At 41.6% G+C, this 26,456-nt stretch overlaps 1 protein-coding gene across 4 annotated transcripts in view; it reads right to left on the reverse strand.

Annotated features, from left to right (window-relative positions):
- Positions 1-22,023, reverse strand: part of PLCE1 (phospholipase C epsilon 1) — a 144,025-nt gene extending 122,002 nt beyond the window's left edge. For all 4 annotated transcript variants that reach the window (XM_015867102.3, XM_085555158.1, XM_032445620.2 and 1 more), the window contains exon 1: positions 21,852-22,023. The gene's annotated coding sequence lies outside the window, so the exon portion shown is untranslated. The remainder of the gene's footprint in view (positions 1-21,851) is intronic.
- Positions 22,024-26,456: the final 4,433 nt, after the last annotated feature.

A 26,456-nucleotide genomic window follows, 5' to 3' on the forward strand; every position in this document is an offset into this window, starting at 1 on the left:
GTCTATATACAGCAATGCTTATCAAGGGGCAGGGGAAAAAAAGCTAATAGTCAGCTGGTTTTTCTTGATCTTTGTTTTACTCATGACTTTTTGTTGCTATACAAAAAAACAATGCTTCATAACAGACACAAAACATGCATATGTTAGTCTTCAGTGTCCTTTGAAGGATTTCTTTCATCTATCCAAACATCTCCGTCTATTGATTCATCCTTCCTGTCTGCAGCAGAAAAATTCCATGCAATCCAGTGAATATACAAGCAACTGAAACATATTCACAAAGATACTGTCCATAATATTGCTAAGCCAGGAATAAAAATTAATGGAATGGATTGTTACTGCAAAGAATATACGGTCCACTGTGCTACATGATGAATGAAATCCTTACTAAACAACTTCACTGTAAAAGGACAAAAAAAAAAAAAAATCACCAACTTCATTACACAACTTTGACAGCTTGTGTAAGTGAATTCCAGATCACAAAAATGACCACGTATATTGAAATTACTTCATCATTCTTTAATGGCAAAACTTTAAAATTGTAACGTTAACAATAAAAAAATCACATTGCTGATTAGCTTCTGCAAAGAACTGCAGAAATCAGAGGTCCTCTTATATCCCAGAGATTGCCCATAAAGCTCATTCAGTGGCCCAGACTGTTCTTCCAGGGTTTTCCCAAAAGCTTCCTTCAACTTCCTTCTCCCATCTCTCCTGATATCAGTTTCCACGCATACAGCCTCCAAGCAGCTTCTACCAGATCAATTTTTCCTCTAGAAAATTTCATCTCAAATCTTCCCCATCACATACTTTTTTGGTCACCCTTCTCCTCAGCTCCAGAGGCTACATGCCTGTCTTTTCTATCCACCAGCATCACTCTTCTATATGCGTCCGTCTGAAATCCACTTCCTCGGGACTAATGTCTGCTTAAGAATACCCGTGTCTACATCCAGCTGTTCCCATCCTCTCATGGCCACTGCAATGTGATAGGGAACTGATCCACCTCAAGAATTTTTTGCTCAAGTATCTTTACAGCTACATCACTTTCCCAATTCAGCCTCTGTATGGTTGCAGGAACACCTGTGCTACAACAGCAAACAGAGAGGACTGGGAAGAGAGGAAAAGGCTGTTTCAATTGGCTTATACATCTCTGCAATCTGCGAACACAGTTCCGTGTTTCAGCCACGTCCATCCAGCATCTGGACATCACCAAAACTGGCAAACTCCCCCCTGTCAGCACTCCAGGCCTTCAAGTCCCCATTACCACCCCTCACGCATCTTGTCACCACAGCTTCACCTAGTTGATTCAGCCACAAGTCTTGTCAGGCAACTTCCCTTTCACCCAAACTGATTTGCCTTGTGGTCACACAATCACTCAAACATACAGAAATAAAATATCAGAACTGCTTGGCAGGGACCACACAACACAGTAGCTGATTGAGTTTAGATCACATTTACTATGATGCCTAAACCCACCCCGAACATAAAATCACAATGTAAAAGAAAAGCTATCTAGTACATGGATATGTTAAAATCTCATAAAACAGCAAGTAAAAAGTGTAATGCCTCTGATCTATGGACAACTGCAAAAATATCTCAAAGTGAGCTCTGCTTAACAGATGACAAGGGTTTCATATGTCCTCCATTACTCTCCTCTCAGTCTCTGCTTTCCACTGTAATCAACAGAATTCACTTCAGCATGCCCAGCGAATTCCTTAAACTGTTGGAATTCATTAGACATGTTATGAAGTATGTTAATAGTGCTATAAACGCTATCAAGTGCAAGACAAGCTCAACCAATAAAATGGTATTTTGTGACTTACTGTAAAATCGCAAAATTTTCACTCCCTATGTCTACCCCTACTTGCTTATCTGCATACGGGTGGTCAAAGCCTTCGGGTGGTCAAAGCCTAGACCCTTGTATAAAAACCTCAAATATATAAGTGCATTTGCATATAAAATTATTCAAAACCACATTTTTCTGTTAAACATTCAGCTCAAAGCGCACCTAACTCACAGTTAAAACTGCATATAAAAGCACATGAACTAGCTGATTAAACCTGCACTGTATTCAACATGCTAATATTTCCTAAAGCCAGTAGATTAGCTAATGAAATCCACTAATAACTACAGCGGTCCATTTTACAAGGCTCAAGTTACATCAGAAATGTAATGTGCTCCTTTTACTCAGAAAAGGAAAGTAAAAATATAAGAAACTAGATCCAGCATCAGTGAATCATCTTGGATTCATAGGTCGGCCAACAAAGACATAGGAATAATGAAAATAAACAATGTGACAACCTTTCAGCACACACACTCACAAAATATATTAAGTCTGAAAACACGGGACACAATACCAATTTGCCTACTTTTTTTTCCACTGCTGCAAACAATTTAAGACTGAAAGTTCAAGCCAGTTCTAATCAGTATTAAAAATAATATATAATAATTCCTAACTCCCCAGCTATTTGGTATTAAAGATCACAGCAGACTAGGTAAAACATACTGCTAGAATAATCAGGGACTATAAAAGTGGTATCAGTTTAACCTTTAATTCCTCATTCAAGCTAATTTCCTTTTGAAATCAACAGAAATTCTGTTTCAGAGAAAATAATAGAGTATGCAAAGATTTACTGTGCTATTTTGCCTAAGTAAAGGTATCTAAAGGATCAGAACAGTCACCCAGTGTGGCACACTGAGCCTTTAGATGCTATGCTGTAAGGAAAAAGATGATTAGCTCAACAGTTGAAGATGCTGGCTGCACAGCGGGAAGGAGCAAAAACTCTGTTAGAGGCAAAGCAGGGCTATGGGCCTCATAGTAAAGATGAGGATTATTCACAGAAGTTGCATGCTGCCAGTGATGCCAAACTCAGTTCAGTATTTATGATGCTGGGGGAGATTTACAGAGAAGTGGGTGAATGCCTGGTAGGGGCCAAGGGTGCAGAGAGAAAAGGGGACTGACAGAACTGACAGATATGAGAGAGAACAAGGCGCATACCAATGGTTTCCACGGGGAAAGTGCTACTAGACTGGGATGAAAGGTAATTCAAGACAGCTGAAGGGCAAATGCAAGCTGCCTGAAAATCTCCACTTCTTCAAAGGCTGTGCTGGGATGCTCTTCTAGCAACTTTAGTCCTACGTGTCTTGTGTATACAGTGACTACTAATCCTAAACTGAGTTTCAGCAAATTAATAAATGTGGATGCAATGCACATGGTACAAGCAATGAGTATGAGATTCTTGGGAAACAGTAAACTAGTGGAAGAATTTGGCATGGGTTAAGTGGATACAAAACTGTAAATCATTATCTCACGCCACCCAGAAAACTGTGTTTAAACAACGTAATCTCAGTTTAAGCACTTAAGGAAACAACTGATCCATGAGAAAGGTTGGTTGCATACTATGACTGCACATTAGCAATAAAAATGAGCTTATTCAGTTTGTTTTTTTAAAGAAGTAAATAAACAATAGGTTTTTTTTTTTCCCAGACAAAGATCTTGAAAGGAGTAAGAAAACCACATTTATTGACTCCTCTTTGATTTACCCTTTTACTAGGGTAAATCATGTTACTAGTTTTTAGCTTAGTGTCTTATCTCAGAAACAAACAGAACAGACTAGCAAAAGAACAGGACAACAATGTGTCACCATCAGTTTTCTAAATCTCTCCTCTGCCAAAGGAACCACAGGGAACAGTAATGAAGAAATAGTCAGGCTCTTAAAAATCATTCAAGATGTGCACAAACCCTATTTGAACAGTTGGAAGCAAGTTATAACAACATTTTACTTGGCACAAAAACATTGTGCTGAACCTCAGATTTACCACCAGTGTCTGTGTTTCAACAACAGCAAAAAAATCTCAAAGAACAACAGTATTTATATACCCATGTCAAGTTAGAGAGGTTTTTTTTCTAATTTCTAGAATACTTATCTAAACATGATCTAGTATTAGATGTCTCAAGCTACACAAATGGGTGCCAGATGGTGAAGCCTCAACTGCCTCATCATTCATCACTGCATCAGGCAGAATCTGAAGCTCCTGCCAGATACCAGCTCCAAGCTGCATTTCTTTACAGAACCCCAGTTTCTGTACAAGCAGAAGCACTGAGAGATCCTGTGATTGTGTTCATCCTGCTGTCAGTGTCAGTTCTTTATAGATCTGAAATCATGCACTTAAGTAAACTTTGTTTGGTGGTTACTTGAAATTCATGCTAAATGACCTAATTCTTGAAAGCAGTAATTTCATCATCAGCTCTCTGATGAGTCCTCACATCTGAAATGCATGACTAACCATTAAAAGTGAGATTATCCCTCTCCATCTTTAACCAAGTATTTCTGGAACACGCTTTCCATGACTCTGAAAACAGTCTTGAGCAGATGAAAAGGATTTCAGAGCACTAAGTCCTATCAGGAAAAGGGAAAGTAGTAGAATCTATAAAAAAAGTATTCAAAGAGCACAGAACAACTGGCAATCAAACACGTATAAAAGGCAGACAAATAATGCTTATTCAAAAAGAAAAACAGGAAATAGTAATAACAGTAAGAAATTTTTAAAATCAGGTAGAAGAAAAAAGGGCCAGTACATCAGAATTTCAAGATATAAGAAATCAAAAGCAACCATGCCAAGTATGTGAGAAGAAAAAAAAAAGACAAGATTGAAAATGAAATCTGAGGTGTAAGACAATTAACTGTCCGGCTCCAACCAGATTATCTGGTTCCTCATTCCCTATCACCTTAAACAAAGCATCTTCCATTTCCTGAATGTGAACTCCTTTAAGGAAGGGAATAAACATATTGAGCCAACAAAAAATGACTCCACAATCACAATCATCTGGTGCCACTCACATCATAATATGAGTTGACAGAAATGGTCCAAGCACAAAGCAGGGAGAACATGGAGAATCCAGGACCAATACGAGAATGTATAAGCAGCATCTCGCACTGAGAAAGTTTTAACTAGTTATCAAAATACATCCTAAAGATAAATCTACCAGAACATAAGCATAAAAATCTGAGCAGTAAAATCAGCTAAGTTACTACTAACAAATAGGATAAAACACAGCGAAGACGAGACCATAAGGAAAGATCCAGGAAGGCAGGAAAAGAGATTTATGACACAGAGAAGACGTATTTTATGCCTGCATCCCTTCCTTCAAATACTAAGTGTGCATTAGATCACATTTAACTGGTCTTTACACAGTTTTAAACAAAGGCCAAAAGCTCACAACACATTTCAGGTGGCATCTGCTGGATCTGGTTCCAGTCAGCACTGCCATTACAAACATTCAAGTCAGATTACAGAAAACTCAATAAGCTTTGATGGTACAGAACTGAGAGATGTTAAGAGTCTGACACCTAATTTTGCCTCGGCACAGGGGGATTTCCTGACATCCTTTCAAGCCTCAGCTCTTCAAGGCTTACATGATCTAATACGGACAAGTTTAGTAGGGAAGTTCTATTTAAGCACTTCATAATTCAATCACTGTACATCTGCTTTTTTTTTTTCTCTCTTTAATATTTTCTTTAAGCATATGGGTTCTTCGGAAAATACACATCATGACATACAATTAGTTCAAAATGATGAGATATTTCAGAGGCCTTCTCATCTAAAACCAGCAAGATTCAGAACTTCTCTTGCTTTACTTAATATTTTCAATAAATTCACAGAGACCATATAGTTGATTTCCCTACTTCTTTCTTACCCAACTTTACAGATTGTCTAGAGAGTGTCTTTTTAGCGTGAAAATACCAGAAACCCCAACACTCCTTCCCAGTGTCTGAATAAACTACCTTTTCCTAGTTTCTTTTTAACTTTGGTTTAGCACTGAACTAAACTACTATGAAGGAAGATGTGCCCTGGCCACAGCACAAAAAGACAAGGCCAAGTAACACCTTTGTCTCTTTCTATCTCAAGTAGGCCTCTACAAAATTAGCTCTGTCTTTAAAAAGGGGATTAATTAAATCTAGTAATATACATCCTTAAAGACAAAACTGCCTCATTCACTCCGGCCCACCCCCAGGTCTTGCACAGATCTTCAGTGAACACCAAATGACATTCTCACAGCACTGATAAGTGCAGACTTCAGAACCAATAATCATTCTGTCAAATCCTTTGAAACGCCTACAGCTTTGAATGAGGAAATAATGCAGCTATCATCCAATTTCAAGGCTATGCCTACCTCTGAGGATTCTGTGGTTCTGGATTCAATGCCACCATTCATAATCTTTGTTCTATGCTTTAACAAGTTCCCAAGTTCTCCATGTACACTTTTTCGTTCATGTGGTTTCACAATCAATTTATGCAGTTTCTCCTCAGTAAATGAAGCACAGTTGTTCGCTAATGTAAAATATTTTGGAAAATAACAGAAGGATCTTCTACTGATTGGGTTCATAGGAAGTCCAGCAAGCAGAAAGAAAGAAGAGGAAGCAGAGGAGTTTTGTGCACAATCAATCTCAAATACAAATCACCTTAAAAACACTGTAAATGGTGTTTCCATTAAAATATAAATGACAACAATGATTTTCATTAAAATACGAGCAATAAGTTTGGGAAGATCAATTGCATGTATTTCCTTTCATTTGTCAGTCATTTCTGTGGACTCAAAATGTTAATACAAAACAAAACACTTGCATGCAAACATAATTGTTCTGAAATCTGGTTATCAGATTCAAAATCTGCCACCTTGAAATGTTCACTGTTTACAGCAATGAGTATTAGTTGTAAACATGGTATACTCCCTCCATTGGTGATGTTTTCATGGATATCACCATAACCAAAGGACAGTGTCTGCCAACATCAGTTTTCTCAAGCTTTTAGAAATTAGTGCCACCAGCCCAACCTCAGGCTGAGCTTTTCAGACACCAGGGCAGGGCTGGGACTTGACACTGTGCCAGCCAGACTCGAAGCTCTGTATACAGCAACATCTACACCTCCAAGCAAGGCTTCTCCTTGCAGAGCTGTCTAAGTGAAAGAAACATGCACATTGGTTTCTACAGCAGCACATTTCTTTATCCGGATACTGCAAGAACAAGCATTAATTCTCAGAATCTACAAGCCCTGGCTTAGCAGCTTGTAACAAAGCAATACTTCAAGCTCAAGGTAAGGATGCTTGAGACCATATAAGCACTATTATTTCTCACCTTCCCCTGTCCCAAAGGGGTAGCAGAGAGATTAGCATCATAAGGCAGAAAACCCTGGCCCTCCAGCAGGAAACTCCAGCTCTGGCAATCCCCTTTCAGGAGTTAGATTCAATGATCCTTGTGGGTCCGTTCCAATTCAAGACATTCTATGATTCCTTAATCTAGTCCCAGAAGAATAAAGTGCCATTGGTACGTAGCGTTCCTATCACTTAGCAATTCTGCCAAATGGAAAGTCATGCTCTTAAGGGGTATGAAGAGGCAGAGACCTATTTTAGTAGAATATAACAGTACATTACCAAGAACACTATCATATCGCTGAAGTTTTAAAATTATTCTAAACCAGGTCACACAATGAGAAACAAAAATACCTTCTCAGGTTCCTAGCTTGCATTTTCTCATGTGAGCACTCAGGCTTTCTCACTATCCCCTCCATCACAGTCCTGCATGTACACCAGTAGCTGTAATTCTAGCTATGTGATGAGAACAGAACAAAGCCGTAATAAAAATACTTCTAACTACTAAAAGTCTGATGGCTTGCTAGAAATGCATTAAATCACTACAGTTTAGCTTCTATAAACCCCACTAACACCTTTATTCACATTGTGCTAAGCTACAGTACTCCTATTAAAAATTTTACTTGAGTAATAATATATTACTGCTGAGCTGTCATAACTATAATAAAAGTCCATTAAAACTGGAATCCTAATATGTTTAAAATAAAATTTAAAATAATCTGTAACAAAAAAAGGTGTTCAATTGTCTACCTACACATTTATACTTACGTATGACAATTAGGAAGTTTCTTTACACTGTTATTCCTTCCAAGATAAATGGAACTATACATGAAGAAAATTCTATGTTTGCAGCAACTTCCACACTCTAAGTGCTGCCTCCATTTCTTTAACAGCTTAAGCTATTTGAAGGAGACAATTCTGAAGACCAGGGTAGAATGTTTTCATATATAATTATTATGCATTTATGCAACCCTCTATTTGAGGATCTTCAAAATAATTGCAGTGAATTACTGAATCCATTCTAAACAAATGCGGGTATATTGCTTTTCTTGGTTATCTTTCCAAGTCTCTATGGAAGTAGGCTATTAAGTATTTCCATCTGCTTGTGAAACTCCTACTTACTTCCAATGACTTATTACTGCACACCTGGGCTTCATCCTTTCTTTTGGGAGAAAAAGATAAGTTGAACATTTGCTTAAGGTTAAGTGCAGCCGTCATAAAGCAACTCACTCCTGGGTAGTACAGTCAAGCTTCTTGCTTCATGAATAGTAAGAATTTGGAATTCTAAGCACGAAAATCCTCTCCCTTGATAAGATGGGACTTTATCCCAGACCTTTAGTCTACTTTGGACTTCATAATATAGTTAGTTGGGATAAGAATGTGTGCCACAAGCTAATTCTATACTTATCTCACACAAACAATCACTTGCTCTAAGTTTGTTACATTTCTTAAAAGTTCACTCTTTCAGCTGAATAAATGGAAGGCAAACTTTAATTTTACCAGGAACTTCGCTACTTAATGAACAAGTATTTCAGGGAATGCTTGATGTTCCTGTAGAGCACACGCTACCTCATAAAACACAGCATCACATACCTCAGTTACTTCCAAAAGGAGCAAATTCCAGCTTTCTGCAAATTTCTCTAAGTTGAATAATTAAGCTATCTAAAGAGATGCCTGCTCTAACTAAAGTGTTTCTTACAATTGGGATATTACTAAGAATTCCCTCCTACCCAGATCCTCTGCTTTTTTACAATGGTCAACTCTCATCAGAGCAACCTCTTCACGGCCAGATCATTTACAGAACTTCTGTACCTGAATAACACCAATATGAAATCTGTTATCTAGCATCCTTGAGAGCTGCACTTTTGTAAGGAAACTGATTGCTACAGGCTAAGTTCAAAAGTTGGCAGGAAAGACATAATGACACACAGTGTGACTTTGTAAAGTCGTTTCCATAAGAAACCAGGCTAGAAATGCAGTCATAACTTGGAAAAGGACACTTCCTTCTCTGGAACACCCTTTTTTATTTTGACATAAGCCGTGGTTTGTGCCAGAGAATCTGCCCATATCCAAACAACACTGCTTCATTAAAATCTGGAAATGCTACTAGGGAATGCTGTTCTTTTCCCTCAACTAGATATAGTAGATATGTTCTAATTTACCTAGGCACATGGACATAAGACATTATGTTAAATGACTGTTACATATACAAGCTAAAATTTCTCAGCTGAACAGAAAGATTAGCTTACATCCATTTGATTGCACACCCTTGTTGTTAACATATTACTTAATATACTTAGCCCAAAGGGATCTCAGAATGCCTACTCATATGCCTGATGTACACCTCAAGATCCAGCAAAAAAAGGGAATGCCACTTTTAAATAAGCCAGTGAAACAAACCACAATAAATTCTGTAAAAGAAAATGAACTAGTGCATGCATGCTAAAATACTCAAGGTTATTTCTGCTGTTACAGTTAATGGAGATAAAAACTACTTTTTCTGTATATTACTTCAGCTTTATAATGACAAACCAATGCTACAACTAACACAAAGATAGACAGTGTTAACCTGGGCAGTTTCATCAAAGCTATCTTTCAGAAAGAGCAGCGGGGCCAGGTGTCCTAAGCCCTTAGCTGCTGCAAGCAGCTGCACCCACAACTCACACCACAGTCCCACCAGACATTTCAGCTCAGGCTTATCCCCCAGCTCAGGCTGAGTTGCATCTCAAGCCAACACGGCCCTGTTCTGTACTACTTCTGACATTCTGACCAAGCTCATCAGAGTGACATCAGACCAACTACCAGCTTGCGCTGCCCTCAGGATCTGTTGATAGACCCATGTGTCCTCCCACAGCCCTCCCCTGCAGCTCCAGGAAGGTCTTGGACTTCACTGCTAGCTAGAACTGTGTTCTCATGGCAAATGATAAGAAGCACTTGAGGAAATCTATGATGTAGTGAAACTGTTCACTGAACATAACATATCTGTACGTCACCAGCAGTGGGAAGGCCAAGAATGGTGATGAGGAGGTTATTCTGAAATGCGCAACCAAACACTATCAGGCTGATATTTGGGTTACAAACTGAAAGATAAAGAGTAGCTCAAGCCTTGTAATCTGGCTTCTCTGGTGCAAGATGGCAATAATGGTTTCACGTAAGGAAAGAACTCTGTGCACTAGATACCAAATTTCACCTGCAGAACTGATGGCTGGAATGATCAGTGAGCTTGGCAAGCAGCTGAAGGGGTTATGAAGCAATATCTGGAATGGAAAGAGATCCCTGGGGAAAGGCAAGGCAGCAATCAAAACTAATGGTCTGTGTAATCTTGTAATCTACACTGTTTTCAAAAAAAATAAAGAAAAAGAAAAAACGGCTTATGCTGGTAACAGTGCTTTGCCTACAACAAAAACATTGGATGCAATGTTTCAAAACAGAATAAAAACAATCATCTCAAAACACTTTTTAATGCAATGTGTATTAGCTCCATTCCACAGCCTGTCAAATTCACTGATAACAAGTAGAGAAATTGTTTTAGGATGACAACTCAACAATGCTACCTTCTGCAGCACTAATTTTACCAGCCCTTCCAACTACCCACTGGACCTTGGACCTTGAGAAGCCAACAAGGAAGAAGTAGATCATACACAAGGAAAGTAATACGTGCAGAAATCTAGAACAGAGTTCGTGGATAACAGTAAATGACTTATGTAAAATAAATAAATAAATAAATAAAATAAAATAAAGCAAACACATAAAAGCAGCACAGGTAAATGAAAGCAGACTAACCTGTCCCCTGAGAGTTCAAATCACGTATTCTTAATTCGTCCTCTTAGGCATGCTACTGCCACACCTCAAAACAGTCACCTGCTCCCACATACCTTTTCTGTTGCGATCTTTGCCAGATCAGTGCATCCTGTAGTTTCATGTAATTTCTAAGGGGAAGGGGGGGGGGGGGGGGGGGGGGGGGGGGGCGGGAGACACACAGAGGAGGGACTGTGTGTTCCTTTGCACTTCAATATATACTAAAGTGCAGTTATGTTAAGAATACACTAAAAGCACCGTAGTTAACCTGTTTGCTCCTCATGCACAGCTCAAATAACAGTTACCTTTTTAACAAAATAACTTTTCATTTTTCTTTGTATTTCTGCAGCCACAAACCAATTCTTAGAAGTCTGAGATCAATTAACGATTGGCACATTTACTCATAAATTTGTAAAGTTCCAGAATCCTTGTTAACAATGAACTCACGTGGCTTTTGTAGAGCAAATGCATCCACCCAAGGCCTGTAATGTGGTGAGAAAGAGACACCTTGCTACTCTTCGGTAAGCAGTAAAAAGGTGCAGCTCTAAGCCAAAAAAACCGCTTTAGGGGGAAAGGGTTGGACTAGGAGATCTCCAGAGGTCCCTTCCAACCCCTACAGTCCTGTGATTCTGCAGCTATCAGGACTTGGAATGTCAGAGCTCAGACCAAATTTACAGAACTGAAAATGAGAATGAAGAGTAAATTTTGCAGCTGACTCATCTTTTAAACTGTATCCTGAGCTCTTAGAGTGACAGCCTAACAAACAGAAAAAGAGCAGTGCAGAGCTTTATCAGATCACAATCCTGATACTCTGAGTGCAGCACTATTATTTTGCGTCAGATATGAACCTCCACATCACTGCTTTGGTTACTTCCTGTCATTTAATAATACATATAAGCACAGAACATATTTAGCAATAAATTTCAGAAATTATCACTGTACAATTCAATATTCTGATTTTTAACATCTTAGATAAAAGTTGGGTAATAATGAATTATCATTTTTAAATGTACCTGTATATATTAAAATAAGCCTAAACTTCACTGATGATTTCCTTTTCTCTTCATATTCATACTCCATCTGACATGATCTTATATTGCTACGCACCATTTAATGCGCCATCAGATTATCTGGATACTGAAAGTTTTAAAGCTCTGTGTGTAAGAAAACATACTGGAGCTGCCCACACTTCAGCACACAATCAGACTAGATAACGAAAATATCTTTCAGTTATACATTTACATGCACATCAAATACTCTTAAAAACAAAGTAAGATTTAGTAGTAACGGTAACAGAATCAAACAACATTAAAAAAAAAAAAGCAACAAACCAAACCCACCATAATATCAGTGCAGAGATAGCATTTTATAATGATATGTTGAGACTAACTAGAAAAAGAAATACTGTCACACCAATATCACGAGAGAAAGAACAGATTGAGCCATATGAGTTCACTGCAAATGACAGCTGTTTTCCTGGGGGCTTTGGGCCACATCTAGCAAGAAAGAGACTGACAAATTCTACCAAGATTAGCTCAGAGAATCAACATGTGCGAAACCCGTACGAAGAAAGATCAGAGCTTCCCTTTTCTGTTGATGGAGGAAGGGCCCCAGATTTCTTGCTTTTCTGGCAAGTAAAGGGAATGCAGCCAACTTTATTTGCATTTGCTGGCCAAGAGCTGAGACAGTTTCTGTCTCAATTCAAACTTGAAAACCTTTACTGGGATGCATATGGTTCCTAATGGAACAGAGCTTTACTGTAAGCACGATGAGTAATGTGGGAAAAACATGAGACTACCAGGTAGAGGCTATCAGGATTTTGACCTGATTAAATCAATAATCTAAATGCCCCAGAAATGTTTAAAATAATTTTGGTAAATGTAAGTTAGAACTGTTTTTATTCTTTTTTCTTAATGGCTTTCTGCTCTTCTCAGTGGCGTCCTTAGAGCTTGAGAAAACAGAAAAGCCAACAGAAGACTGAGAATGGCATTATGAAACAAAGGAAAAGTAATCAGAGCACCACATCAAGTCAGGGGAAGGCACATAAGTTTAAAGTAAAGAATGAGTCACATACAAATTAGAAACTTTATTGGCCATTATAATTCAAATGCTGTTATACCAAATAGTTTTTCCTTGCTTACCTTCCTCAAAATTTTTCTACAGCTCTCCCACTAACTTGTAAAACAAACCCAAGCAGCTTTCTACAAAGCACTCAACTGAGACACAGGTCAGGGCTACACAGAAGCTGTTACACGGGATGGTACTGTGCTGCACCGGATGGTAACTGCTGTACGTTATCTTCTGGCCTCAGAATTATTAGCCTTAAGAACAAGTTTTATGTACCTATCCAATTTGAGACAACTGCCCACTAAGGTTAAACATTATCACCTTGCACAACAAAATAAACAGTAGGAGAAACAAAAATATTGTGGGGGACACAGGCATGGAGGCAGCTTTTGCCAAATCAGAATGACATTTCTAAATTCTAAGAGAACACACAAATATTGCCCTTCTGGTGGGCGGCCACAAAGACTCCCAGAAAAGCCACTGCTTTTTCCTTTCATAGGAAACTATGCCTCAGGTAACAAAGCTCAAAACGTATCTAACAAACTGGATTCTGCAAAAGAATTCAGGCAGGCAGAGTAGCCTATACAGCCATTTGAAAGATGTTACTGCATATTTTAACGCTGACCTGTTTTATGGCCTGCTGTCCAGGGAATTGTTTATTTCTGCAAACCACTACCGAACCTGGCCTGCAAATCAAGAATCACAGTTCAAATTGTATGGAGAATTAATTTCTACCCAGACTTCACAGTATCGTTAATTCCTACAGTCACGTACTGAGCCTTGGAAAACACACCACTTTTCTAGATGTCCCTAGTCATACTGCTGTATAATTACTTGTATTCTTTACAGTCTTTAAAAATAAAACATTTAGCTATGGAAACAACAGGAAAATTGGAATAATGGCAAGGTTTCACATTTATTATCTTTAATCCAAACTAACTTCAGAGGAGCAGGGAGGAAAACGATTTGGAAGTCAGTGCATTAACAGTTGGTGCTGCTAACACAGTTTCCATAATGAAACCAACAGCCCTAGAATGGACTTGATTGGAGTGTCTAAAAAAAAAAAAAAACCACAACAATGAAATTCAACTGCAAGCATTATTCGCTGACTAGTATCGCAGATTACCCTCATAATTCTACCAAAGAAATCTAAAATTTTACCATTTCCTGATCCTGGAGAAGTGGAATAGGTCCACATACATTCTAAATTGCTGCTGATTTCCAGGATATTTCTATTGCCTTATAGAAATTAAAATAAAAAGATCTCATATCTTTCTCAGTTGATAATACACCTCCTATTACACAGGATATCACACAGTTTTAAGATATAAGGTTTACAGTTGTAATTGTACAATTGTAAAGTTGACAGATAACCAGAGGTTATGTAGAAAAGAAGACAAACAACAAATGCTCACCAATGCCAAGGCTCACTGCAAAACTCCACACAGGAGCAATCTCCAGAAAGAGATTCTGCCTTAGTGGTGGAAAGCCCTTAAAGTAGATCTACAAGAGGTGGAGCCAAGCTCCACCCCTACCATGAATTACCTTCACCTGTGCTCCCACAGCTGACCCATCGTTTGCATCACGTGGTTAATCAGAGGTTCAGGCTGTGATCAACAACTTCCCATACAAAGGGAGTTATAGAATTTGCTACACAAGCATAAACACAACAAGCAAAACAGTTTCACCTCAAAAGCTGATAGCTGAGTTACACACAAATTGAGGTAAAACTAAAACATTTGCTATAGCTCAGAATTGTTGGAACGAAAATTCCAGCAGACCACTAGACAAATATTACATTTAATAACTTAGACTCATAAGACCTTCTTACCCCTGGCCCTAAACTAACATTTTATAAGAAGTATGTTCTGTCTCCATAACAAATCCTAAATGTTTCCATTACTATATATATATAGGCAGTATCAAGTTTTAACTGTGCAACTAGATTGGTAGCTGACAATACTTGCTCCACACTAACAGGAAGGAACAGTATTAACTTGATACTGTTGCTGTATAGCAGAACTAGCCATCAAATCTCGATTTTTAATGAATGTAACATTCTGGTACGAGGGTTATATGGATATACTCAACTTACATCTGGTTTCAGGAAAGCTAGATGAGAATGGAATCAATTGAGCAGTACACTCCAGGATTCAACTGTGCTCCCAAACAAGTTTCAACTCTACATCTTCACCTATAAATGTTTTCTGGATAAGTATCAAGAAGGAAGTTTGTCTTAAGTAAAATGGACCCTTCTCCTTAAATTCCTATGCCTTAAAATAAATGAAATAAAAATCAATGAATATTTTTTGTTTCAAACCCTGCAGTGGGATCCTGAAATACTATCTCTGAAATCTGTTTTAACAGGGGGACCAAAAGGTAATTGGATAGCAAAAACTGCTTTTATACACATCGTATTCCTGCCAACATGGAATAAGTAATGCAATAAAAACAGCAGCATCTAATGTTGGATGCTGGCATGGATTTGTGCTAAACTAATACAATTTCTAACAGAGGCTGGAAGAATCCAACCAGAAATACCTTGACAGACATAGCACAGACTCAAGGTTTACACATGCTTAGAAGAATTGCAAAAGTCATAAAGTTGACCTAATACAAAATAAGGAAACTTTTTGACTCAAATAAAAGAGTGACTGACTGTATGATTCTTTGAATCTATGATTCTATGACATTTCAAATATGAGGTAAAAGCTGATACTTTTAAAACTGATTGATTAACTGAATTATAACATCTTTACGCTAACCGTTCTATAACTTCATCTGTAACAGAGGCATATCCCACAAGCCATTCACCTGAAACACAGGAAGGTTTGCAGGATTCTAGAACATGGTAGAGAAAAGCCCATGCTTTCAAAATTATGGGAGGGAAAGCACTTTTAGGTATGCGTCAGGTATACAGACAGTTATACAGTTTTCATGCCTAGGAAAGAAAAACCTGTCCAATTTTCCTGTCTCAATAAATTACAATAATACAATAATTTTCAGAAATGCTGCAGCCTCTTTACAGTGGGGGAAAGGCAAAGCAGAGCTGCTGGGCTGGATGAGACGCTGACAAATCTGTGGGGAGAATGGGAGCAGGGCTGCTAAGTGACATACTTGTTGGATGTGTGGTGAGCCGTGTCAGATCAGATCCCTTCTTTGTACACAGCTTCTGCAGTAACACAAGCGTATGCCCGCTGAGGCATGGGTCACAGAAACACACCCTGAAAACAGAGGTATTCATCACTTCATGCACTTGAACTTACACTGCAGGAACTGACAGCGTTTAACCACTGAATTTTCTCTTGTGGAAAGCAATCTGTGACTCATCACAGCCTGAGGTACAACTGGCAATATACTAATACCACATGCTGTTATGTCAAACCAAAAGTACCGAGAATAAAAGAATCAATGGGTGTCACTCTACACTAGTATCAACCACACCTGAGTAGCATCTGCTTAAAAGGACTCATGATTTGGCACCATGGAGAAACTGGAAAGCATGCAGAACAGAAGCAAAATCTGAAACTGGAGGGATTACTGGTGTGCAGGGAGCCCTGAGCAACACTTTTTAGAAGTGCCCTCCGTATCTCACAAGGAGAACAGATCGTTTTGAAAACAAACAAAAGGAAAACAAAATCAAACACACAGTTATGGAACTGAACCACTGAGTCTACATACTGCATACCGGTACGCTTCAGGACCATTCAGAAGATTAGTATGTTTGATTTGGATGATAATTGCAGAATTGTTATACAACAACAGACTATGACACAGCAATAGCTACTTGACAAATTCATCCTATGAAAATGAAGGAAATAAAGAAAAAGCCCTACAATTTGTCTCATCTATTTAAATTACTCAGGCTACTGGCATTGTATAATGTCTCTAAGCAGGACAGTCTGGAGGTTTTAGTTAATGACACGTGTTGATGTCATTTTTTAATATGTTTCTTCATACTTATCTACTGTGATTATTGAGAGAACATCACCACCTTCACCACCATCACAGACTCCTTGTTTATGTTCTGCTGACTTTAAGCACAGAATAAGAACCAATGTATATTCAAACCAGCTACAGCAGCAACATCTTGAGTGCGCATTCAGTTTAAAATATTTCCATCACAAGCAGCTGTATGTTTGATTTTATAGCACCTACTTCTACTGCCTCTTCCATAAACTCACTTCCAAGAAGTAAAAAAGAAACGGTGTAATGGGAACAAAGCAAAGGTAATTATGTAAGGTTCTCTGCCTCTTGTATGCCCACTTTGTTCTCTGGGGAAAACATGCAAACAACAGACCATTCACAAAAGTATCAGCTGCAGTGAAAAATTTCAAGGGCTCTGAAGGAGCCTCACTAAGAAGTATTTTCCATCCAAAAAATGCAAAGTACCGCAATATGAACGAGTTCAAGAAGCATTATCTGCCTGGCACTGTTAACACCTCTGCCAGGTGCCAGACATTAACAGAAAAGCAGCCCACAGCATAGCTCATGAGTGGCCACGAGTTACAGAAGGGAACTGGGAGACAGGTTTGGCCCACCAGCCTCCTGCAATAACTCAGGCACACGCAGGGTGAGCAGAGACCTGCACTATACATGAGGAACACCACAGTATAGTTTCCCACAGCTTTCAGAAGGAACAGAGGTTTTCACAGAAGATCAATTATACTAAAAATCATCAGAAGTGTGAAATTTAGTTACTAAAAGTTTATAAAGATATCAACCAGTTCTTGGAAATTTATGCCCGCTGACAAAATAATTGGATTATAAATGTACTAAAATAACAACTATAATATATATTTATGCATGAATTGAAGAACTAACTGGTTAGAAATACATCTCTGACAAGTGTTGAAAGCATGAACGCTACATGAAACAAGACCAAAAACAGAACATCATCTTCAGAAGGCAATTCATCCTGGATATTAAAACATGGGGTCTTCTTTTTCCCCTCCAGTTTGGTAGGTAGCAGTAATCCAAAATCAACCACAGCAGTCCTGAGGGAACTTAAAAGGAGGCATTTGCAACAAGGAAGTTCTGCAAGAGGAAACCTACAGGTTGCTCTTTAACATGAATCGTTGGCATCCGAGAAAGCAGCAGCTCCTCAGCTGCATGACCCTTGTTAATCTCACCGCATTCCAAAGGGAAACCAAGCTCAATTAATACTGCTGAAAGATACCCACACTGCTACAAAAAGAAAGTCACCTACTCCAAGCAACAGAGCTTTGTATTTGGAATAAAGGAATGCATTATTAAAAAGTTAGAAAGAAGATGCAGTGTAACGAAAACCTCAAATGCCAGAGATCACAGCGGCAGCATTCTTGCTGTATGCTGCAGCACAGATGCAGAAAAATACTGTGGGAGGAGAGGTCTCACATCAGAGCATTGTCTGAAACTACAGACAGCAAGGTCCCACTACACAAGGCAAGGTCAATGCAACTGGAGACTCATCTGTTTAAGAAAACATACTATTATTAGATGCCAGTTATGCAGCACTTGTGCATACTAATAGAATAAAAGCATTACGCCAAAAATAAATGTTTTGAAATGGTAGCTCTGCCTTTACACTCCACTTTCTCTGTCCCATTTAAAAAATAAAATAAAACTGAATATGAACAATCAAAAATGAAACGTCCTGGTATTTTCAGTTTCTTTAGTTACTTATAAAGTGGTATAGCAAGTAAAAAATCTAATGATACATTCAGTTTTTAGAAATGCACTGTTCCATTTAAACTGTTGTACCACATTATTAATTACTGATAGCAGTGTAAAATAAAAAGTATCCCAGAGCTGACAGCATATTTAACCTACGAAGTTGTGCCTCAGACTACTGGGGGCGGAAGATGACAGTCTGTATACAGCCCTGCAGAGCACACCTCTCTGCTTCAAAGTTCTACTGGGCTCCGTGAGAATTTAAGCTGTCACAGAGGCCAGCGCTACCTGGGGCTCTGTCTCCAACAGCCTGTAAATCTGAGAGCTGTGGGGGAACCAAAAGGAAGGGTACTTCTGGGGAACAGAGCACAGCATTGAGCTCAGGGCTTCCCGCTCAGATAGCGTACCCATTTTCAGCAACCAATGGCAAACAGACACAGCACTGGAACATGTGGATTATTTATGAATGACCAGGCAGTTAAGAAGAGAGTATTGTGGATGGCCTAGTTTAGAATCGGTGACGTTCATTACATTTTGTACAAATATGTCAGCACAACAGAGTGTATGAGACCACTAAGGAAAGGTGCTCCTCCCACAGTGATGTATCTACAAATTAATTCCAATGTTTCAAGTAAGATAAAAATTCCTTAACTCGAGAACAAGGCTGGAGGTGTGTGGGAGGGTGGGGGGCATAGGGGGACATATATACAAGAGCTCCCAACACCACCATCACCGCTTCACCCTCAACTCTTAAACACAAATCTCAGTTCACTAGATAGAAGTTTTGCTCAAAAATGAGAGAGTGAAATATGACCAATCTCTGGCATAACCTCCACTGTGGAAACCCCACCCATGAGCAGACACATGCACAGGTCTGCCAAGACAAACAGAGCAGAATGCAGAGTAAGCGGCACTGCTCTCCTGCAGCACGCACTCAGCCACGCAGGTCCCCCAGTACATGTGTGGCAGCTCCCTGCTAAAGGCGATTAAAGGCAGCTCAAGAAAGGTCCAAATTAACCTAAGGAAAACCATGGATTTCAAGCTGGCACGCTAATAACAACCTTCTTTGCCAAAGCCACGATGAAAAGCGTTATTTAAGAATTAATCAGGCTGCATACTAAAGGTATGGCCACCTTTCAACAGGGCGTGCTGAAATGAGACCATGAGTGGCTGCACAGCCAGCAGGTGAGGCAGCATGTCTGCCCATGTTGGAGCTGCGGGATTCATTCCCATGGGAGTCACCCAAATTTTCCAATAGTATACAAACCAAAAAGTGAATTACTGCTAATAGTACCACTATTGTCATTTATAGTTTAGAGTTTGAAGTCATAAACCAGTATCCATGTTGTAGTTGGTGCTGAACAACAGAGAACTGAAAAACAGACCTTGTTCCAAACCTATTGTCTTTAAGATTATCATCTTTCCAACTAATAAAGAACTCCTGTAAACTTGCAGGTAAGCCCAGCTGAATAAAACAAATCACCTTTAACAATCTGCAATGAAAAATCCCTATGCAAATCATGGACACAGCTTCATTACTTCATTACTTCCTGCCTCCTTTATAAGTCAGCTCTTTTTTTTTTTAAATTTCAGATCCAAGAACTATTGCTAAATTACAGCTGTTCTTCTCCAAAAGAGCTGCTATCTCAAGCTAGAGCCATTGTAGCACCATCACTATCCCTCATGAACACACCTCTTCTATTCTGGATTTTGGCGCAGGTTTTAGTCACTGGATCCCAATATTTTTATTCCTCTTAAACACAAGAGTCCCTTGACACAACAAATACTTTCTTCTGCAGATTCTTACAAGCAGGCATCAAATTACTTTGCACAATCTTAAAACAGAGAATTTCTTTTCCACATCTTAGAAATGTCCCAAACCTCCAGTTACCTCATCTGCTCTTTTATGACCATGTTCTATAACTTCCAATAGGTAAAGTTTTCAGAAGCTTCTTATTCTGTAGCGACACTTTCACCTTTCTCAAACTTAAGAGTTTGACCTCACTTTCTTTTTTCTTTAGCAGCTGGTCAGAATCCTGGTGTAACACACTTGTATCAGTCACTATACATCCCATTGAATCAATGTCAACGGACGGACAGGAACCGCACCCTGAGGCCACAAAGAGTCTTAAGAACCAACTTTGTAGCACGTGTGAAAACAGAAAGGAGCTCATTACTACGCACCAGATTAATACCTCCGAGCAACGGCAGAACACGAATAAACTGCCTGCATGGCTAAGAACGACTTCAGCAAATCTTCACTACCTTGTGCACAGACTGGATGCGATCCTTCATGACTTGGGAATTTCTGCATTATTTTACTGGCCACTCAAAACAACGAAGCATTTCCTAACACACAGAACACAACCATCTGTTTCTGGTTTCGCCTCGCCTGATTGCTCCCAGATCTGCTCAGGTGTTGTACCAATCACACACCACTTGTTTGCTTCTAACTTTCACAGGACGAGGTAGCAGGGATCACGACTGTTATCTGTGTGTGGAAGCGTGACTTAAACCACACGTCGGGGCTGCTCTGCAGTTATGGCTACTTGGCTCTTCCACGCACAACTGGTGGTTTCTCTGAGCCCCTTTCAAACACAGGAGTACATAAAACGGACGGGACTCAAATACTTAGCAAACTTTTGTCACACAAACACAACAGCAGGCTTAGTTCTGCTCTTCACACGAGCGCCTCACCAAATAAACAACAAACATTCGACTGTTCTTAGAAGCACAGCGGACTTTCTATTCATTTCTGTACCGTTCTCGCCAGCTCTTGTACCTCCTTTTAGCAGAGTTCGGTGCCACCTCCGCACCACCTGTGCAGGTGGCATCCCAGCAGCGCCCGGAGCCGAAACGCAGCGCAGGCAGCACCCCGTTACTGGTGCACAGACACCGCGCTGTCCCGCACCGTCCGCAGCAGCTCGTGCAGCCCCGAGGCAGGAGGAACACCGCAGCGCACAGCCCCGGTCCCGGGTAGCAGTCACAACGGGCAAACCCCCCCTAAAAATTAAAACGGAAGTCGCGGGGGGAACCGTAACGATTAAGGGCTGTAGAATGAGGGCGGCCCGCCCCAGGCTGCTGCTGTATGGGGTTCCCTCGAGCACCCCCGGCGGAGGGAGGGGATCCCGGAGCGGTGCGATAGCGGGGCCGGGAACATGGCCGAAAGCGGGGCGGGCAGGGCACGCACCTCTCAGCACAGCCCCGGCATCCTCTTCTTCCTCCCGGGACCGCCGGGGACTCCAGCCGTGTTCCCCAGCGCAGCTTTGCCGGACGGGGCCGCCCCCGCCGCTGCCCGGGTCGGCGGAGCGAGCAGAGCGCCTACCGCGGCGGGACGGGGGCGGGGGATGCGGGTGCGGACCGCCCCGCCGGGTCGGCGGAGGAGGGACAGAGCGAGGAGGGACAGAGCGAGGAGGATGGCGCTCGGGGCAGCCGATTTGGCCTCCGGGAGGGATCCCCAGGGGGAGGAGGTTCAGCCGGGATCTCCTCGCACTTTCCGCCGCGACGGACCGCGAGCGGCGTCCGTGCATCGGCTGCTCCGCCCGGGACAGCCCCGCGCCTCCTGCGGGCACCGCGCAGCAGCGGCACCGCGCTACTCGTTGAGCGCCGCGCACAGCGCATCCTTGCGGCCGGGACGCCCCCCCGCGCCCCGCCGGTCCCGGCCCTACCTCTCGCCTCGGCTCCCGCCGCTCACGGGCCACTGGGTCACGGCTCCGGCCGTGCGACCGCGCGGGGCGGGAGCAGCGCGGCGCCATCGGCTCTGGGCCCTGGGGCGGGGGCCGCGTGTCTCATCGCATCGGAATGCGGCGCGCGCCCCTCGCCCCCCGCAGCCCCCGCCCGGCAGCAGCAACAGCAGCAGCAACAGCAGCAGCGCTCGCGGCGCTCTGTTGCTTTTTGCGTTCCCCCCCTCGCCTGCTCGGTGCCGCTGCCCGCTGAGCAGCGCGAGCGGTGCGAATAAGGGCTGCGTTCGGGGCCGCTTCGGGAGCGGGCGCTGCCCCCGTTCCGTTCCGTTCCGTGCCCCGCGGATCATTGGGGCGGGGGCTGATCGGCCGCCATCCGCACCGAGGAGCAGCGCGGCACGGTCTGCCCCGTCGCGCGTCTGCACGCGTGGGCTGTTCCGCTCGGTGTGAAAAGTGTCAGAAAGTTTCGTTCTGCAGGAAGCATTCTCACTTATTTTTTTTTTTCTACGAGACAAAAGGCGTTCTCAGATAACGAAGTTTTACTTCGGCCGCTTTTACACCGCTCTCACCGACCCCCGTAGCCAAGCCGTGTGTATTCCGTGTCCCGGCACGGCGCCGTGCAGCCCGCAGCTCACACGCCAGCAGCTCTTCGCTGCTCCCCAAGGGAAGCGCAAACCCGAAGGCCAAAGGCGAAGTGCCGCTGTGTGCTGCGTGTTAACCTCCGAGGCGTCATTGCCCTGAGAGGGTAATGCAGCGCTGGAAGAAACGTGCCCAGACGTCGACTAAATGGTGCTCTGAAAGCCTGCAGAAGTTACCTACTTTCAAAATGTGCATTGTTTTTCCTAACAAGGTTTGCCAGACACAGCATCACTGTACTTGCTGCCTGGCTAAAGGTGTGCTGTTCAGTTTTATTCCCTCCTCACTCTGTGGGTGCTGATGATGATGATGAAGGAGATAAAACACTGAGGCACAGCACTGCCGTGCCGTGCCGTCCAAATCAGGCATTGCTTGGGAGGTGAGAGACTGCTAGTCTGAGCTAAATCTGTTAGTTAATGGCCTGATAGCGATTGGACAAGGGGGGGCAGTGCCTTTAAACTTAGGCTAGGTGTTAGGAGGAAATTTGTACTCAGAGGGAGGTGAGGCTCTAGGACTGCTGTTCAGAGCTGTGGGTGCCCCCATCCCTGGAGGCACTCAGCCACGTTATATGGGGCCCTGGGCCCTCATCTGGTAGGGGGCACCAGCCCGTGCCAGGGGGTTAGAGCTGGATGGGCTTGGAGGTCACTTTCATATCAAGCCATTCCGTGATTAACACAGCACGTGTTGGCTGAAACCTGGCTATTGAAAAAACCCGCAGCCTGCCCCTCACTACCATCGGTGTGATCTGTATATTTTTCATGTATTCTTTTAGCATACTGAATGTTGACCCAAACTAAGGTCAGTTATTGATACTTCATGTATTCTCAGTGCTGGAGGCACAGTTGCCCTTTAGAACTGACCGTGCAATGTATTTTCTGCACTACAGCAGTGGGAGTGAATTATCCCCTGAACACACAGGCAGCAGGAACCTTTCCATGGGAACTTTTTCTAGTTTCTCTCTGCTTTTCCAGTTGTTTTTGAAAGTGCAGGAAAGTTATTATCATATTATTCCAGTGGAAAAAAACATCTATATTATTTTTCCTTCACAATGTGTTGGCATTTTTTTCTCAGCTTGCAAAACTCCACCAGTAAAAGGTGTACTGCACTGAGAGGAAAGTGATACATTTTGCAGAGAGGAAAATTTGGAGAAGTCACCACATCCATGACTCAGCAAAGGATTAAGGCGAGCCTGTGACCTGAGCACACAGCAGTGGGGTCCATAGCACACTCTAGCAATGTTGCCTTTGGGATCTCTTTCTAAGCTCCCAACCTGTTCCATGTGCACCACAGCATCATTTATTAGCGTAACCAAAACCCACCTAACTGTGAGAATAAGGCAGATAGAGCAGTACAGGTGCTTTGCATCGAGCACCCAGATGCTTCTGAGTGCTGCAGGGAAGGTGTTACCACCATGGCTGTTCCCACGTGTCCCCATGCAAACAACAGTTCTGAAGCTGCACCCTTGTAGTGCACCATGGACTAAGCAGAACTGAAACATGAAGAAATGATGTGCCTAGATATTCCTAACAAATGTATGTTATTACTTAGCTTTTAATGTGACTTCTTTCTTTGAGGACAAGTTCGAAATCCCACGTAGATCACACTCAGGAAGCTGAGTGTGCAGCGCAGAGCTGAGGCACGCCATCTTCTTTACATTCCATCTGAGTGTGCAGCCCTCCAGGTGCTGCAGGCAGATCTCCCCAGGATGATCCAGCTTTGCAGGAGGGAACGTTCATCTGCCTGTCCTCAGTGCTGTGCTGAACTAATGGCTTTTTCCTGCACTGGAATGGGATTGTGGAGCATAGCTCCTTCTTAACCTTCTCAGCCAACCAAAAATTGCTGTAAAGAATGCATAAGTTTGCCTTTTTCTCCTGTACTTCAGATCCCACCAGCTCTCTGTGAGAAGTGGCTGCCATTGGTCATGCAGTGCCTTGCTCTAGCAGATACAGAACAGCACATTGCTGCAGGTCATCATGTGGGTGGATCCCAGCAGTGCCAAGTATCAAACAGCCCCAGTTTGGGTTAAAAAATTAGTTAAACTTCAAAGTGATGCATAACCATTAAATTCCACGCATCCCTGTGAAGTGTTATTTGCTTTATGCAATGGGGGATCCAAAGCTGTGTGAGCTGACTTGGGCAATCCTGCTAACATCAGGGAGAAGAAGCAGTACAGCACTGGGACCCATGCCTAGAACCTGAAGTGTCATGTATCAAGAGGTATTTTGTCTTTAATTGTGGTATTCTGTAATAATATTTGCAAACAAATGATTTAACAAATTACATAAAACATACAAAATATGCTTTTAATTAAAATAAAATAAAGACCCAAAGGTTTTTCCTCAGGCTTTGCTCCAAAATTCACCCTTCAGCCAGGACTGCAGACAAGCACGCACACGTGTGCACGCAAACAAATTCTGAAAGTAAATTAGAAACACATGAAAACGGGGACTGTCTTCTTAACTGTGCTCTGCTTTCAGTACAGCCAAACTGCTGGTGATTTGCTGATGGAGGAGCACGCAGGCCTTATCTGCACAGTGCTCTTCCCTCCCTCCAGCCTGGTTCCCCTGCATAAGGCACAGTCCCGTCTGAGTCAGGAGGTGGCTGCCCAGCAGAAGAGCCTTTGTGGAATAATGCTGTCCATTAAAACAACTATTACTTAGTGAAAGCCTGCTTTTGGAACTATTTTATTGCGATCGCAAGACAAATGATCAGAATCTGTGTCATTTCTTTACTAATACATAGCAATGAATGTACACAAGACAAAATACCTGAATTTCAGCATCTGCTTTTACATGATGAACTCTGGGCTGGAGATTCCTGGTGTGACTACATTAAAGGCTCAACGTCACTTTATGTGACACGAGGTTGTTTGTCTGTTATGAACATCAGGAGCCAAATTTCACTATATTTTCACTTGAAAATATCTGACATTTTGACGAGGAAGAAAAAAATAAAACTAACAAAATAAATGCTAATAACAACCACTAAACTGAAACACTTTCAATAAAGGTTTTTGCAATTGACGTTAGCTGCTTGACCTTTAAGATGTTGGTAAAGGTGTCCTCCAGATAATCTTTGGAAGAGCTACCAAGTTCTTGGGGGAAATTTGAAAATGTTCTATCACTAAGATAGAACATTTCTGGCAAGTAGAACTATTTACAAATATGGAATTCTTGCAGGATGGCTTTTGGGGGAAGCTATGTTACATTCCATTCAACAGATGTTGTGTTTCAGCGGTAACTCCTGATACAGATTGAATTAATGATGCCTCTTACGCCTCAACTGCATTCCCACCATATAACAGAACACTTTTAGAATTGATTTTTGCTGCACCATTATTTTCTAAAAGCTAGAAACTATACCAGAGTATGGATTCAAGACACTGGGGGAGCAACTCATCTTCACTACACTTTGCAGCTCAGAGCACAATAGAAACAGTGGAAGTCAAAGTATTAATGCTACTCATTGGATAAAAGCAT

Source organism: Coturnix japonica, chromosome 8 (assembly GCF_054131305.1).
Source record: "Coturnix japonica strain WE chromosome 8, WE-NBRP24, whole genome shotgun sequence".
NCBI classification, from domain to species: domain Eukaryota; kingdom Metazoa; phylum Chordata; class Aves; order Galliformes; family Phasianidae; genus Coturnix; species Coturnix japonica.